This window comes from Geotrypetes seraphini, chromosome 6 (assembly GCF_902459505.1).
Source record: "Geotrypetes seraphini chromosome 6, aGeoSer1.1, whole genome shotgun sequence".
NCBI classification, from domain to species: Eukaryota; Metazoa; Chordata; class Amphibia; order Gymnophiona; family Dermophiidae; genus Geotrypetes; species Geotrypetes seraphini.
The window spans coordinates 146,146,048-146,160,879 of record NC_047089.1 but is presented as its reverse complement, the minus strand read 5'-3'; positions in this window follow the sequence as shown (position 1 = coordinate 146,160,879).

Below are 14,832 nucleotides of genomic sequence, written 5' to 3'. Positions count from 1 at the left end.
ATCAAGGGTGTGATTTGCTGAATGCATAGGAAATGTAACTTGCAGGGCCGGTTTTAGTCATAAAGGGGCCCAGGGAAGAAATTAAGGAGGAGGCCCCTCTTCTACCTATTCAGCTCCAAATTTTCCCACTCATCTTTAAATGACTTCTTCACACACAAAACACAGACAGACCTTCACCAAATACAGAACAATGGATCACAAATTAGAAATATGAATACCAAAACTGAACTGGAAACCCCAAAAATTAACTCTGCAAGTACTTCATTTTGTACTGAACACAATCAGTGGCATAACCATGAGAAGGGGCTGGGCCTCCCACTTTCAGTTTAGGCCTCCTCAAAATGAACATCTCCCTTGATGTAGCTGGTGGAGATCCCCAAGCCTCATCAGCTGATGACCACATTCTTCCCCTCCTCAGGTCCAGTGACCAGAACTTTCAAAGTTCTGTAGCTGGCAGCATTACCTAGCCACTGCCTCCCCTCTCTTTCTGCTTGATTCTCATGTACACATGAAAAAATTGGCAGCTTGAGGATACTGACAATAGCTGCAGACTTTGGAGACTTCTGGTTGCCAGACTGGAGGAAGAGCTGTTCAGTTGCCAGGGCTTGGGGATCTCCACCAGCTCAAGTATTTATATTTTGCATTCAAGTGAGGAGAAAATTTGGTGCCCATCCACCCATTTTGGGCTCCAGCCCCTCCCCACAAATTAGCTGCATGGCTATGCCACTGACTACAATAAAAAATATTTGTGATGCACATATCCCAAAGATAAGATATTCCAGTTAATACATTCAAAATAAAACAGTTTTTTCTACCTTGGTGTCTGGACATTTTGTTTTTACATCATCTTGGTCCCAGTTTCTCTTTCTGCCTTTTGTCTATCTTTTACTAATTCTCTTTCCAGTGTCTGTTCATTTTTTTCTCGTCTCTTGCTCCATTTCCCTCACTATGCCTGTCTCCAACATATTGATTTTTCCCTTTCCCATGAGTTCAAATCTCTTTCTCTTTTCCCCATGGTCTAACATTTTACTCCCTCTCTTTTTTATTGTTGTGTTTTTCCCTTTCCCCTTAATGCTGAACAATGGGTTGGAGGGAAAGAGAGATGTTGCATCTCCCTCTCCTTTCCATCCCCAGACCTAACATTTCTCCCTCTTTCCCTTCTTTCCATCCCCAGGTCTACCATCTCTCCCTTTCTCTTCCCAACTAGCCTCCCCCTATCTTTCCCTCCCCAGGTTCATAATCGCTCCCTTTCTCTTCCCAACAGTCCTCTCTTCAAGTATCTTTCCTCTTCTTTCACTCCACTCCACCCCACATCCAACTTCTCTGTTTCTCTTCGCTCCTTTCAGATCACTGCCCATCATCTCTCTCTCACTCCTCCCCTCCTCCTCTGTTTCCAGTCTCATAAGTGCTTCCTCTTTATCTACTCCCACTCTCAGTCTGGCACTTCTTTTAACTCCCTCCCTCAGTTCCCCTTTTCTACTTTAAAAAAAAAAAAAAAAATTACAGCTAGTAACGGGGATTTCCTCACCTGTATGTCTTCCTCCTTCTATCTACGCCAGTCTGATGTTGCTCTTACCTTCCAACGCTGAAAAATCCATTTTTGCTACAGGGGACTTTCAGCCACGGCAGCCAATCTGAAGCGCTGTTTACAGCTCTCCTTCTGTCGTGGTCCATAAATGATGCAACTTCTGGTTTCCGCCTGGGAGGACCAGGGCAAAGGAAAGCAGGGAAGGGAGCCATAGGCAGCTGTTCAAATTGGCTGCCGCGGCTGGAGACCTCCTCCAGCAAAAATGGATTTGTCAGCGATGGAAGGTAAGGACAGCATCAGACCAGTGTGGATAGAAGGGGGAAGACATGCCGGTTCACAGGGGGCCCTCCCGAGCCACGCGGCCCAGGGCAGCTGCCCTGTTTGCTCCCCCCTAAAGCCCGCCCTGGTAGCATGCTGAATTAATCCAGAGTCCTCAAGGAATGACAAAAAAAAGCGAGCCTCTGTATTTGAGTGAATATCAGTGTGACAGCTGAAGTCTCCAACAATCAGGAAATTAGGATATTTTAGAGATACGTTTGCAAGGGTCTCTATAAGACAGTCCCAGGCCCTGGATGGGGAATGATAGATTATTACAAGGTGCAACAAAATAAGAGAGAGAATATGGACTTCCAGAACTTCTAGGTTAGAAAAAGCAGAGGAAGGCAGCTGGAGAGCAGAGAATGAAAAGAGTAGATTGGTGGCTATTCCAACCTCCCTCCTACCCCCCACTCCCCCCTCCCCTGCCCCCCCTTCCCCCCCCTGCTTAGAAGTCTGAGATAAGAGGTAACCTTGTATGACATTTATCAGTGAAATGTCTACATGGGCTTCAACTAAGGATCAGCACAGAATCATCCTGACTATTTAGATTCAGAATATCATCTCAGATAATAAATACAAATCAGAAGACATAATAAATTATGTTTGTTTAAAAGGCTGCCTGAAGGATCTACAAGTGCCATCCATCATCACTGCTGTTTTAAAAGCCCAGAAATATTTTAATAAATAAATACCACTCTCCCACTCTCCCAGTCTTGTGTAGTGATTATGGCAGTGGCAAAGAAGAGAGGACACACATACCTTGATCTCCATATGAGATTAAACAGTTCAAGATGGCAACAACTTGCCCTCCACCCCCTCCTGATTCCTTGTCAATGTTTATGCATTCATTAATGCACATTCAGTTCATTAATGCACCTTAAAACATTCCCCCCCTAATTCTATACAAAGCACCAAAATTTGTGTGTGCAATTTAATTGAATAACAAACGAATTGGTGCTGATAATTGGCATTTTAACATGAATTATTGGCATTAATTAGAATCAATTAAGGGTTACATGCATACATTTAGAAGTATAACCTATGCTTCAATTTAATGCATGACTCAAAAAAGGGGGCACAGAAATGGGTGGGTTATGGGTGGATCGAGGACATGCCTTTCAGTTATGTGTGTAATTACAGTATACAGATCTCCTTGCCTAAATTTGGGTGCAGGAATTTGAATTACATTCTCCTTGGTGCAAAAGGCAATGCCTAAATTTAGTTGTGAATCAGTTCATGTGTGCTATTTTATAAACCATACATAACTTTAAGTATGGCTTATAGAATACTGTAGTGCTTTTTTTTCAGTGCTGATTTTTTTGGGGTGCCATATATAGAATTTAGTCCTGGGTGCATAATTGATTTAATGTGTTAACCTGCAAATTTAACACATGTACTCCTGGTTTGCATGAGTTAGAAAGTTCAAATATGTGTTAAAATGTTTTGTTTTTTTAAATAAAATAAAATGAATGTCTGAAACAACCCTTTAAAAATGCCTGAAAATCAGAAGTGTCTGAAAAATCTGAAAATAGCAGAAAATGTTTTTACTTATGCAAATCCCTAATCTAATATAATAAAGCCCTAAGCGCACATGCGCACTCCCACCTGCGTGCTCCCGTTTCCATGCGCTGTAGGGACCCGCAGGAAGGAGTGCGCATGCGTGCAGCGGCGCGGAGCCTGTCGGCCACGGCAGCTCTTGATGTCTGAAGGATGTGAACTGGCCAGGGCGACGTCAGCGGGGGCTGGAATGGACTTTAATTCCTGTCTCCCAGGCTTCTCTTCCTGCTCCGGCTGGGTCTGCATAAAAAAACCAAAAACCCCCAGAGCTCGCTTCGGGTCCGGCAAGGGCTGCAGGTCCTGAAACCTTCTGATTCAAGCAGCGTCTGCAGTACTCTACACACGTTGCTTCGGGGCCTTCTACTGCCCTGATTTGCTGGGCAGTAGAAGGCCCCGAAGCAGCAGTGTGTAGAGTGCTGCAGACGCTGCTGGAATCGGAAGGTTTGTTGGGACCGCGGGAAGGGAAGGGGGGGAGGTAAGGGACTAAGGGAGCCAGCCAGACCGCGGGAAGGGAAAGGGGGGTAGGGGAAACGCTGCTGCTGCCCAGGGAAGTGGTGTGGGGGGAGGGAAATGGAGGGGGAGGGGATGCTGCTGTGGCTGCTGCACAGGGAAGTGGTGGGAGAGAAATGCTGCTGCATAGGAGGCAGGGAGAGAGACAGATAGAAAGAAAAGAAGAAAGACACAGGGGCAGGGAGAGACACAGAAAGACAGACAGACAAAGGGGGCCAGGGAGAGAGATAGACAGCGGGAGGGAGAGAGAGACAGAAATAAAGACACACAGACATATATTCTAGCACCCGTTAATGTAACGGGCTAAAATACTAGTGTGAAATAAAACATTAATGAAGCACAAGCAGGGATTCTTAAAAAGAGACAGCACAATTGTTATCATAAAATTCTGAAAAGATGCATACAGAATATATTAACAACAGAAAAAATTAACCAGTAATCTCTAAAAAGAAGAAATAAGCAAGATTGATGAATCCTGCTTGTACTTTTGGTTTAAATAGATCAGATGCCTACCACAGCTCCTAAGTGATAAACTTTACTTATCAAATCAATGGTTTAAGTAAGATAAAAGTTCAAAGTTGTTAATATGAATGTTATCACAAGGCTGCAGGGAAAAGACACTCTGGTCATTACTATGGCTGGCATTTTCTTTCTGGGAGTTCAGAGATACCATTTCCCTATCTGGCATTTGCTAGTTTCTATCCAGCATTTGCTAGTGTCCAAAAAAAGATGTAAGTTCAGCTCCATAATGCAGGCTAGTCTTTATGCCCCACGGATTATAGACTTTATGCCCCACAGATTATAGATTTTTTTTTATGAAGATGCTACACTAATATTGAATATTATTACAATTAGAGATATGAGCTAACAGGTTATGAAAAAAAAGTGACATTCTATTCAAAGATTAGCAACATTCTCTCTAGTTTTTGATGGCCCATGTGCTCGTGAAAAATGATTTTCCACCCAATATTCAGTGCTATTTAATTAGCTGGGAATGGCTCCTGGTTGGTCAAATAGCACTTAACTGGCTGGGTGCTAATATTCAGTATGAGATGGCTGATTATTAGCACTTAGGGCCAGATTCTGTAATTAGCACCTAAAATGATAGGCACCTAAAGTTAAGTGCCTATTACATGTCCACATGTCAGTCACACTTTAGCGCCCATTACAGAATCACGTCAACTTAAAACTTAGGCACCTGTAATGTAGGCCAGGGTTTTAAAGGCCTACATTATAGGTGCCTAAGTCCTTTAGAGAATTGCGCCTAGTGGTGCCTAAGTCTTTCTCCTCCCCCCCAAAACACACCTACTTTGGTGTTAAGTACCAATAGGCACCATGCAATAGTCACCTATCTTTTGTAGAATCACGCCTAACAAGATATTTATTTTTTATTTTTTCAATTATGAGTTAAAGCTCATTATTGAAACCAATTTACTAATTAAGTTAGGTACCTATCTATTTAGGCTCCTAACTTTAGGAACCCAGTGGCATTATCCTATGATACTGTGATATTTGGTATGGATATGAGAGAAAAAGTCAGATTTCTGCGAACAACAATAAATTGCTACTTATAATGACAGGGGTTGCCATTCAACAAATCACATATAATTGGAAAGACTGGAGGAGATTAAATTATAACTTTTGGTGGAATTCTTTATGCCATATCTATAAAATGGAAAGATTTACTGCGTTACAAAAGGGATATTTTAAGAAATTTCAGGATGTATGGAAACCATTAACAAAATATTGTCAGGATTAAGTAAAATTATTTCCCTTATGTTTATTAGTTTATGAGGTAGGGAGGGGGGTATTTTATTATTACATATATCATACAATAATGGAGTATATGGTTGGGGGGGATGGGCGAGGGATAGGGAGGGATAGGGATAAGAATATATATAATATACCAATGATTGTTTATAAGTGATGTATTTATTGTTACTGTGAATGAAAATATTAACACTTAATGTAATTTGTGAAAATGAATAAAGAATTATAAAAAAAAGGAACCTAGTTTTAGGCGTCATTTATAGAATTTCCCAGTTAGTGGCTAGCCCGTGTAAATAGCAGGTCTGTCTTTGGCTGCTATAACTTAGCTGGCCAGCTGATGAGTAGTGGCTTAACCAACTATGTTTCTAATGGCCAAAAAGAAACCCAAAAATTCAATGCCAGTTGCCCGATACAGCCTGGTTTTGAATTTCCAGGTTCATCACTGACTGCGGGAGATAGCCAGGCTGAATATCGGGTCCTTAGTGTGCAAGTTTTCAGCCTTGGCTTAATGTGTGCAGTCTAGCCTATATTCACAATAATGAAAGCCAGCAAACATTTTGGATAAGTTGTTAGGTATATGTTCTTCTTTTCTGACCCATGTGCATGGCTTGGAGCAGTGCATTGCAAACTGTGTGCCTCCTGAGATTCCAAGTGTGCCATGGCACACTGAGGAGGAAGAGAAGCGCCGGCCAGCTGACTTGCCTACAGAACATGCCTTGTCCTATAGGGCCAGAGGTTCACGTGCTGGTGCTGCATGTCTACTTGCAGTATCTTCCTGCTGCTGCCGTGTATTTCCCAGGACTTCTGCCTTCGTTGTCTTCTCTCTGCACCCCCGGACCAGCAGTGGCAGCTCAATGTGCTTTTAACTTGTAAAAATGTGCTTTTAACTTGTAAAAATTCCAAATCTCATAACTCAATCTTCCTTTATTTTTTCATCACGATTTTGATACGATTTATGAGATTTAAAATTTTTACTGCATGAGTTTTTAAAATCACTTAAAAGCTTACAAATATGGAGGATTCAGCAATGATTGGATGGTGAGGTGGTTGGGGGGGGTGTTCTCCATGTTACCCCTTCGTTTCTCTGACCTAATCTTCACATATGTAAAAGCTATCTCCAACAAAAGTTTTCCAGCAAATCAGGGTAGTGTTCTTTATTGATTAAAGATAGATGCAGGGCAGAAAGTGAAGAAGGAGAGAAAAACAGTCAATGGATAAGAAGGCCTGGAAATATAGTTAAAAAGCATAGAAAAATAGTCACCAAACAACAAAGGTAGGGAAAATTTATATCTGCTGTGTATATTGCGTGTATATGAAAAATGAATGGAAAAAAATTGCATTACAATTAGTAAAGGGGGTGGGATCTGGGAAAGAGCCTGGGTGGGTCTAGGGTGGAGCTTGGGAAGTCTGTGGTTGGGGGTACTCAGTTGATATTTTAGACTTCCCTGCTGGCACACCCTACTGGCATTTCAGGGCTATCTGGAGAGCCTCTATGCATGCAAGGATGTCAATGTGATGATGTCACACATGCACGTGATGTCATCACAGTAATGTCCGCGCACTTCTTTGTACCTCGAGCTGTGGCCACTACCTTTAGCGTGCCCCTGCTTGAGAAAGTTTGAGAGACACTGGCTTAGAGGGAACACTGGTGAGTAGGATCCACTTTAAGATCATTTCATTGCATTTCTCTTACTTTGTATACCTATAATAAGAAACTGTCATCACAGTGACCTCTGCTGGGTCTGATGGGCTGGTACAGGTGCAGGGCTCTCAATTTTCACACAGCCTTCTTTCCATAGATTCTCCTTGTTTCTCTTCACTTTTTCATCATCCTCTAATCCTCATCCTAATTCTGAGGACTCCGCTATGTGCTGAAAAGTTCAGTCCATGACAACTGTTGCATTTTCTATCATAGATTTTCACTTGTTTCCTCCTCCTCTCTTCTCCAAGGAACACTATGGGGTTTCTTTATTCAACCATGCTAAGCACTAGCACACACTTAATATGTTTTCTTGTCAGCATTCACTATTCATGCATTATTGAATTTAAAAAAAATTGTGAGAAGGCATATCATGAGTGGAAAATGGGCATGGAAACATTATTCAGCTATCACATTCACATTAGTGCAAGCTAATTGGATGGCATAGACTTAACAGGGGAGCACTTAGTGCTTCCTAACCCCTGGATTCTATATATGGAGCCCAAATTGGGTGAACTGCTGAGATGTATATGTGAGTTAATCAGTCAGCGAGCCATTTAACATCACTAATTGGATGCTAACAACCAAATTATTGATGTTAATTAATACTAATCAGAATTTGTATGTGCATTTGGCTGTGTGCTATTCTATGATGGTGCGTGCATATCTCCCATAGGATATCCTAGTGGTGAGAACCGCTGCCTCAGCACTCTAAGGTTGTGGGTTCAATCCCCATTTCGCTCTCTGTGACCCTGGGCAAGTCACGTAATCCTCCATTTCTTCAGTTCTATAGGTAGATTGTGAGCTCGCCAGGACAGATATGGAAAATACTTAAGAGTGCCTGAATGTAAAAACCACCTTGATAGTATTTCAAAAGGCAGTAAATAAGTACCTTCATAAACATAGGGGATGTGACTATGGGATGGGCATGGGCACTGGAACTTATACCAAGTTTCAGTAGGCATACAGGTGGTGCCCAGAATTGGTGCTATGCATTATTCTGTAAAGAGCATGGATCTTTTTCAGTGCCCAAATTTTGGCGCTGTTTATACAAGTCCTTCCTAAGTACTCCTGCATTAACCCTCCTCGCACCCCCACCTTTTACAAAACCGCTCAAGAGGTCTTTAGCACTGGCCAGCGCACTGAATGCTCTGCCCTGCTCCAACGCTCATAGGAACTCTTTGACCATTGGAGTAGCACAGAGCATTCAGTGTGCCGGCCATCACTAAAATACTCTTGTTCTTGTGCGGTTTTGTTAAAGGGGGGTAAATTTTTTTTTGCAACTCCCATCTGTTAAAGGAAAAATTAGTGCAGGACCTGAAAAATAAAATGATCTCAATACTGCCACATTAAAAATGGGCTAGTATGCGGGGAAACCCCCATAAGCACACACTACGTCTAGATTTTGCCATGGCTTAATAAAAGGGACATTATAGTCTCTATTCAGCAGTTACTAATAGAGGGGTCAATTTAGCTCCAGCATTTTGAGTCATTTGCAAACAATGCCAGATTTTCAGGGTCTGTTATAAGTCAGCTCTTCTAAAGAGTTTATTATAAGGGTGTGCAGTCAGAAAACTTTTGCTTCATGTCATTTCCCATGTTTTTTTCCTGAAATACGAGTATTTTTGAGAGGGATATTTCTGTTTTTATTAGGTCATCATGGAGGTAATGTTATTAAGAGGGCTTGCTCTTCTGAAGAGTGCATACTATTTGCAAAGTGTGCATTCTTTCCTGAAAGTGCACAATATTTCACAAGTGCGATGGTTTGTGTATCCATGCACTATTGGGGAAAAAGTGCACAGTGCACACACTTCCCCCTGGGTGTGTGGTGCTTTGGACAAGCACTCAATTTGCACATGCAACTTAATTGAATAATGAGCCAATTAGTGCTGCTAATTGGCATCCTAACAAGCAATTAGTGCTAATTAGATGTAATTAAAAGTTATATGTGTAAATTTAGGTATGCAATCCATGCCTAAATTTTACATGCAAGTTCAAAAAGAGGGTTTAGATATGGGAGGATTATAGGTGGGTCATAGCATTCCTAGAATTTATGCTCATAATTACAGAATAAGGAAAATATGCAGTCTAGAGAATGAAATGGGGACAAAGTTTGTCCCCTTATTAACTCAAAACAAGCCCCACACGGGCTACATTCGGGCCCTAATCCTTGAGTACTAATTTCTAGTGGGACAAAGTTTGTCCCCCATCACTGCCCTGTCCCCATGGGCTCTGTCCCTACCCTACCCCATCCCATTCCACAAGCTCTGTCTCTATCCCCACCCTGTTCCCATGGACTCTATCCTCAACTGCACAAGCCTCAAACCAGTGGTGTAGCGAGGGAGAGAAGCACCTGATATCGCTGCGCTATGCGCCTACCCCACTGTTCCCCACCGCTCGAGTGCCCCCTTCCGTGTACTTCTTGAAATGTTCATCGTCATGAGCAGCATCTTCCACCTCCTACTTGTGCTGGCCTCGGCTCTTCTCTGACATCACATCCTGGTCCTGTGACCCAAATGATGCAAGCAGCAGGTGAAAGATGCTGCTAACACCAGCGAACATTCAAGAGGTACATGGTGGGGTGGAGAGAAGGAGAGGTGCCAGCGGCGCTGGCATCCCTGCCAAGATGGCACCTGGGGCAGTCCACACACACACATACACATACCCGCTCCCTCTTACTATGACACTGCCTCAAACACTTATAATTTTATAAGAACATAAGAATAGCCTTAATGAGTCAGACCAATGGTCCATCTAGCCCAGTATCCTGTCTTCGTGGAGGCCAATCTAAGTCACAAGTACCGGGCAAAAACCCAAATAGTAGCAGCATTCCATGCTAGCATCTCATGTCTATCTCAACAGCAGACTATGAACTTTTCCTCAGGAATTTGTCCAAACCTTTTTAAAACCAGCTACATTAACTGCTTTTACCACATCCTCTGGCAACACGTTCCAGAGCTTAACAATTATCTGAGTGAAAAAATATTTCCTCCTATTGGTTTTAAAAGTATTACTCTGTAACCTCATTGAGTGTCCCCTAATCTTTGTAAATCTTGATGCGGTGATAAAGCGATCCACTTGTACCCATTCTACACCACTCAGGATTTTGTAGACTTCAATAATATCTCTCCTTAGCCATCTCTTTTCCAAGCTGAATAACCCTAACCTTTTTAGTCTTTCCTCATACAAGAGTTCTATCCCCTTTATCATCTTGGTCACTCTTCTTTGAACTTTTTCTAGTGCCACTATATCTTTTTTGAGATAAGGGAACCAGAACTGAACGCAATACTCATGGTGAGGTCGCACCATTGAGCGTACTCATAGTGAGGACACACCATTGAGTGAGACAGAGGCATTATAACATTCTTAGTCTTGTTAACCATCACTTTTCTATTAATTCCTAATAATTCCTAGGATTCTGTTTGCTTTCATGGCCACTGCTGCACATTAGATGGAAGGCTTCAGTGTATTGTCTACGATGACATCCAGGTCCTTTTCTTGAGAGTTGACCCCCAAGGTAGCCCCTAGCATCCGATAACTATGATTTGGATTATTCTTCCCAATGTGCATCACTTTGCAATGATGGATGAATCTGCTGCAGTAACAGATGCTTGAGAACTGGAAGGATGTTGCAGGTGGTAGGAGTCTGATCAGCAGGCAACACATCAAAAGACACAAATGACATTATTTAACAGTAGTTTATTTAAATAAAAAAGCAGCTGCAGTTTTTTAAAATCATTGAATTCAGTTGCTAGTTGTCAAAAATGTGTTAAGTTTTTACTTATTGATACTAGCATTTTATAGATGCTGTTCCATCTAGTTGGAACAGCCTGTTTAAGGCTAGTCTCAAGATTAGAGAATGACATGGGGATGCAGTTTATCCCCATCCCTTGGGCTCTGTTCCCATCCCCACGTCCCTGAAGGCTCTGTACTCTGTCCCCGTCCCCACACTGCAGTTATCCACAGGTACCCCTCCCCATGTCATTCTCTAATCTGTGCCTAATTTAGAAGTGAAGATTTGCGCCACATTTCAGTTGGTGCAAATGACAGGCCTAAAGTTAGGTGTGATTCCCAGGCATAAGTGCTATTCTATAAACTGCACCTAACTGTAAGCGCCATTTATAGAATAGCACTGAGGGCCAGATTCTACAAACTTTGCTGGTATCGACAGCCACCTAAAAAAATGGCTGCCGATTGCGTGTCAATCACGCAACGGCAACATTTGTACAATCGCAGCTACCTCAAAACATAGGTGCCGTAAATGTAGGCAATGATTTTCGAGGCTTACGTTTCTAGCACCTGTGTTTCATGTGAATCACGTCTATGGAGGTACCTAAGGACCCCTAAGGTCATTTCCAGCATTAGCCATGCCTACCTTGACCTTAGGCATTCTAAGACGCCCCTGTAAACATGATCTAGGCACCAGTTTTGTAGGTGCCTTCATTTTTGTTTTTTAAAGGCTATGCCATTTAAGTTAGGCGCCGATAGGGCCCCTACCGGCACCTAACTTAAGAACATAAGAATTGCCATTGCTGGGTCAGACCAGTGGTCCATCCTGCTCTGTAGTCCGCTCATAGAAACATAGAAACATAGAAACATAGAAAGATGACGGCAGATAAGGGCTACAGCCCATCAAGTCTGCCCACACCATCGACCCTCCCTTTTAAGTCTAATGTCCCATTTAAGTAGATTTGTAAGAATGCCATTCTACTGCCCCGCTCTTTCAAGTCTATACCCTAGTGATCCTATCCTTTGGCTGACCCTCGTAGGGATCCTACATAGGTATCCCATTTTTTCTTAAAGTCTGGGACGCTGTGTGCCTCTATCACCTGCATTGTAAGCTTGTTCCAATGCTCAATCACTCTCTCCGTGAAGAAGTACTTCCTGGCATCTCCACGAAACTTCCCTCCCCTGAGTTTGAGCGGATGACCTCTTGTGGTCGAGGGTCCCTTCAGGAGAAAGATATCATCTTCCACCTCGACCCGTCCCGTGATGTACTTAAATGTCTCAATCATGTCGCCCCTCTCCCTACGCTCCTCGAGAGAGTAGAGCTGTAACTTGCTCAGTCTTTCCTCATACGGGAGACCCTTTAGCCCCGAGACCATCCTGGTGGCCATCCGCTGAACCGATTCAACTCTGAGCACATCTTTACAGTAGTGTGGCCTCCAAAATTGCACACAGTATTCCAGATGAGGTCTCACCATGGCTCTGTACAATGGCATCATGACTTCAGGCTTCCTGCTGACGAAGCTTCTCCTGATACAACCTATCATCTGCCGTGCTTTAGATGAAGCCTTCTCCACTTGAGTGGCAGCTTTCATATCAGCACTGATGATTACTCCTAAGTCTCGTTCTGCCGTAGTTCTGGTTAAAGTTTCTCCATTCAGGGTGTAAGTTCTGCAAGGGTTTCTGTTTCCGAGATGCATGACCTTACATTTCTTGGCGTTGAAGCCCAGCTGCCAGATCGAGGACCAGCTTTCTAGAGTACGCAGGTCTTGCTCCATAGCATCCTTTAGATTATAGTCGTTTACTATATTGCATAGTTTGGCATCATCAGCGAATAAGGTTACCTTGCCTTGAAGCCCTTGAGTCAGATCCCTAATGAATATGTTGAAGAGGAGAGGGCCCAGGACTGAGCCCTGTGGCACTCCGCTAGTCACTTCCGACATTTTAGAGAGAGTACCATTAACCACTACCCTCTGAAGTCTGCCACTAAGCCAATCTTTGACCCATGTAGTTAGAGTCTCTCCCAACCCCATTGATTTCATCTTGTTCAGCAGCCTGCGGTGTGGGACGCTGTCAAACGCTTTGCTGAAGTCCAGGTACACGACGTCTAAGGACTCACCTGAGTCCAGTCTTTTTGTTACCCAGTCAAAGAAGCTGATAAGATTGGACTGGCATGACCTACCCTTGGTGAATCCATGTTGACTGGGATCCCGGAGATTTTCCTCGTTTAGGATCGTATCCAATCTATACTTAACCAGTGTCTCCATGAGTTTACACACTATTGAGGTGAGGCTTACCGGTCTATAGTTCGCAGCCTCAGCCTTGCAACCCTTTTTATGTAGAGGAACGACGTTGGCAGTTTTCCAGTCCAACGGTACTTTCCCCGTACTTAGTGAAAGATTGAAGAGCACTGCCAACGGTTCTGCCAGAACATCTCTCAATTCTCTGAGCACTCTTGGGTGTAGATTGTCCGGTCCCATGGCTTTGCTCACCTTGAGTCTTGCCAGTTCGTTATAGACGTCCCCAGGTGTGAACTCAAAATTCTGAAACGGGTCATCCACGTCTTGTTTCTCTTTCAACTGTGGTCCATGTCCTGGTGCCTCGCAGGTGAAGACTGAGCAGAAATATTCATTTAGTAGTTCTGCTTTCTTGTAGTCCGCCACTGCGTAGTTTCCGTCCGGTTGTCTAAGGCGTACTATACCGTCTGTGTTCCTTTTCCTATCACTGATATACCTAAAGAAGGATTTGTCCCCCTTTTTAATGTTTTTTGCCAGAGTTTCTTCCACTCGAAGTTTGGCCTCCCTAACTGCTGTTTTGACTGCTGCAGATCTGGTCTTATATTCTACTTTAGTTTCTTTTTTTTGCGTACGTTTGTAGGAAAGAAATGCTTTTTTCTTTTCTTTAATGAGGTGCGAGATCTCTCCAGTGAACCATTGGGGTTTGTTGTTTCTTTGCCGTTTATCTACTGATTTTATGTAGCGATTAGTTGCTTCGTGTATGGATGATTTCAGGTATGACCACATAGTTTCCACATTGCCGGTCTCTGCTTGGTCCTGCAGCGTCTGATGAACGAAATCTCCCATGCGTGTGAAGTCGGTGCCCCGGAAATTGAGTACCTTTGTTTTTGTAATTGATTTAGGGGATCCTTTCCCAAGGTTGAACCATATCATGTTATGGTCGCTGGAGGCTAATGTATCTCCCACTGAAACCTCTGAGACGCTTTCCCCGTTGGTGAGTACCAGGTCTAGGATCGCCTGGTCCCTAGTGGGCTCCGTTACCATCTGTCTGAGATGTACTCCTTCTATGGAGGTCAAAAGCTTCCTGCTGCTGCTGGTTGTTGCTGAAAATGTGTTCCAATCTGCATCAGGCATGTTGAAGTCCCCTAGCAGTACAGTGTCGCCCCGTAGAGTTATGTTCTCTATGTCTTCAATTAATTCTGCGTCCATGTTTTCCGGTTGTCTTGGAGGTCTGTATACCACACCAAGATACAGGCATTTTTTGCCACCTCTTGCCAGGTTTACCCAGAGGGACTCCCCGGTGTACTTGACATCAGTGATCCTGGTGGTTTTGATGTCCTCTTTAATGTATAGTGCTACCCCTCCTCCTAACCTGCCCTCTCTGTCCTGACGAAGGAGATTGTACCCTGGTATGGCCATATCCCACCCATGTGCGTCTGTGAACCAAGTCTCGGATATTGCCACCACGTCCAGGTTGGCATCTCCTA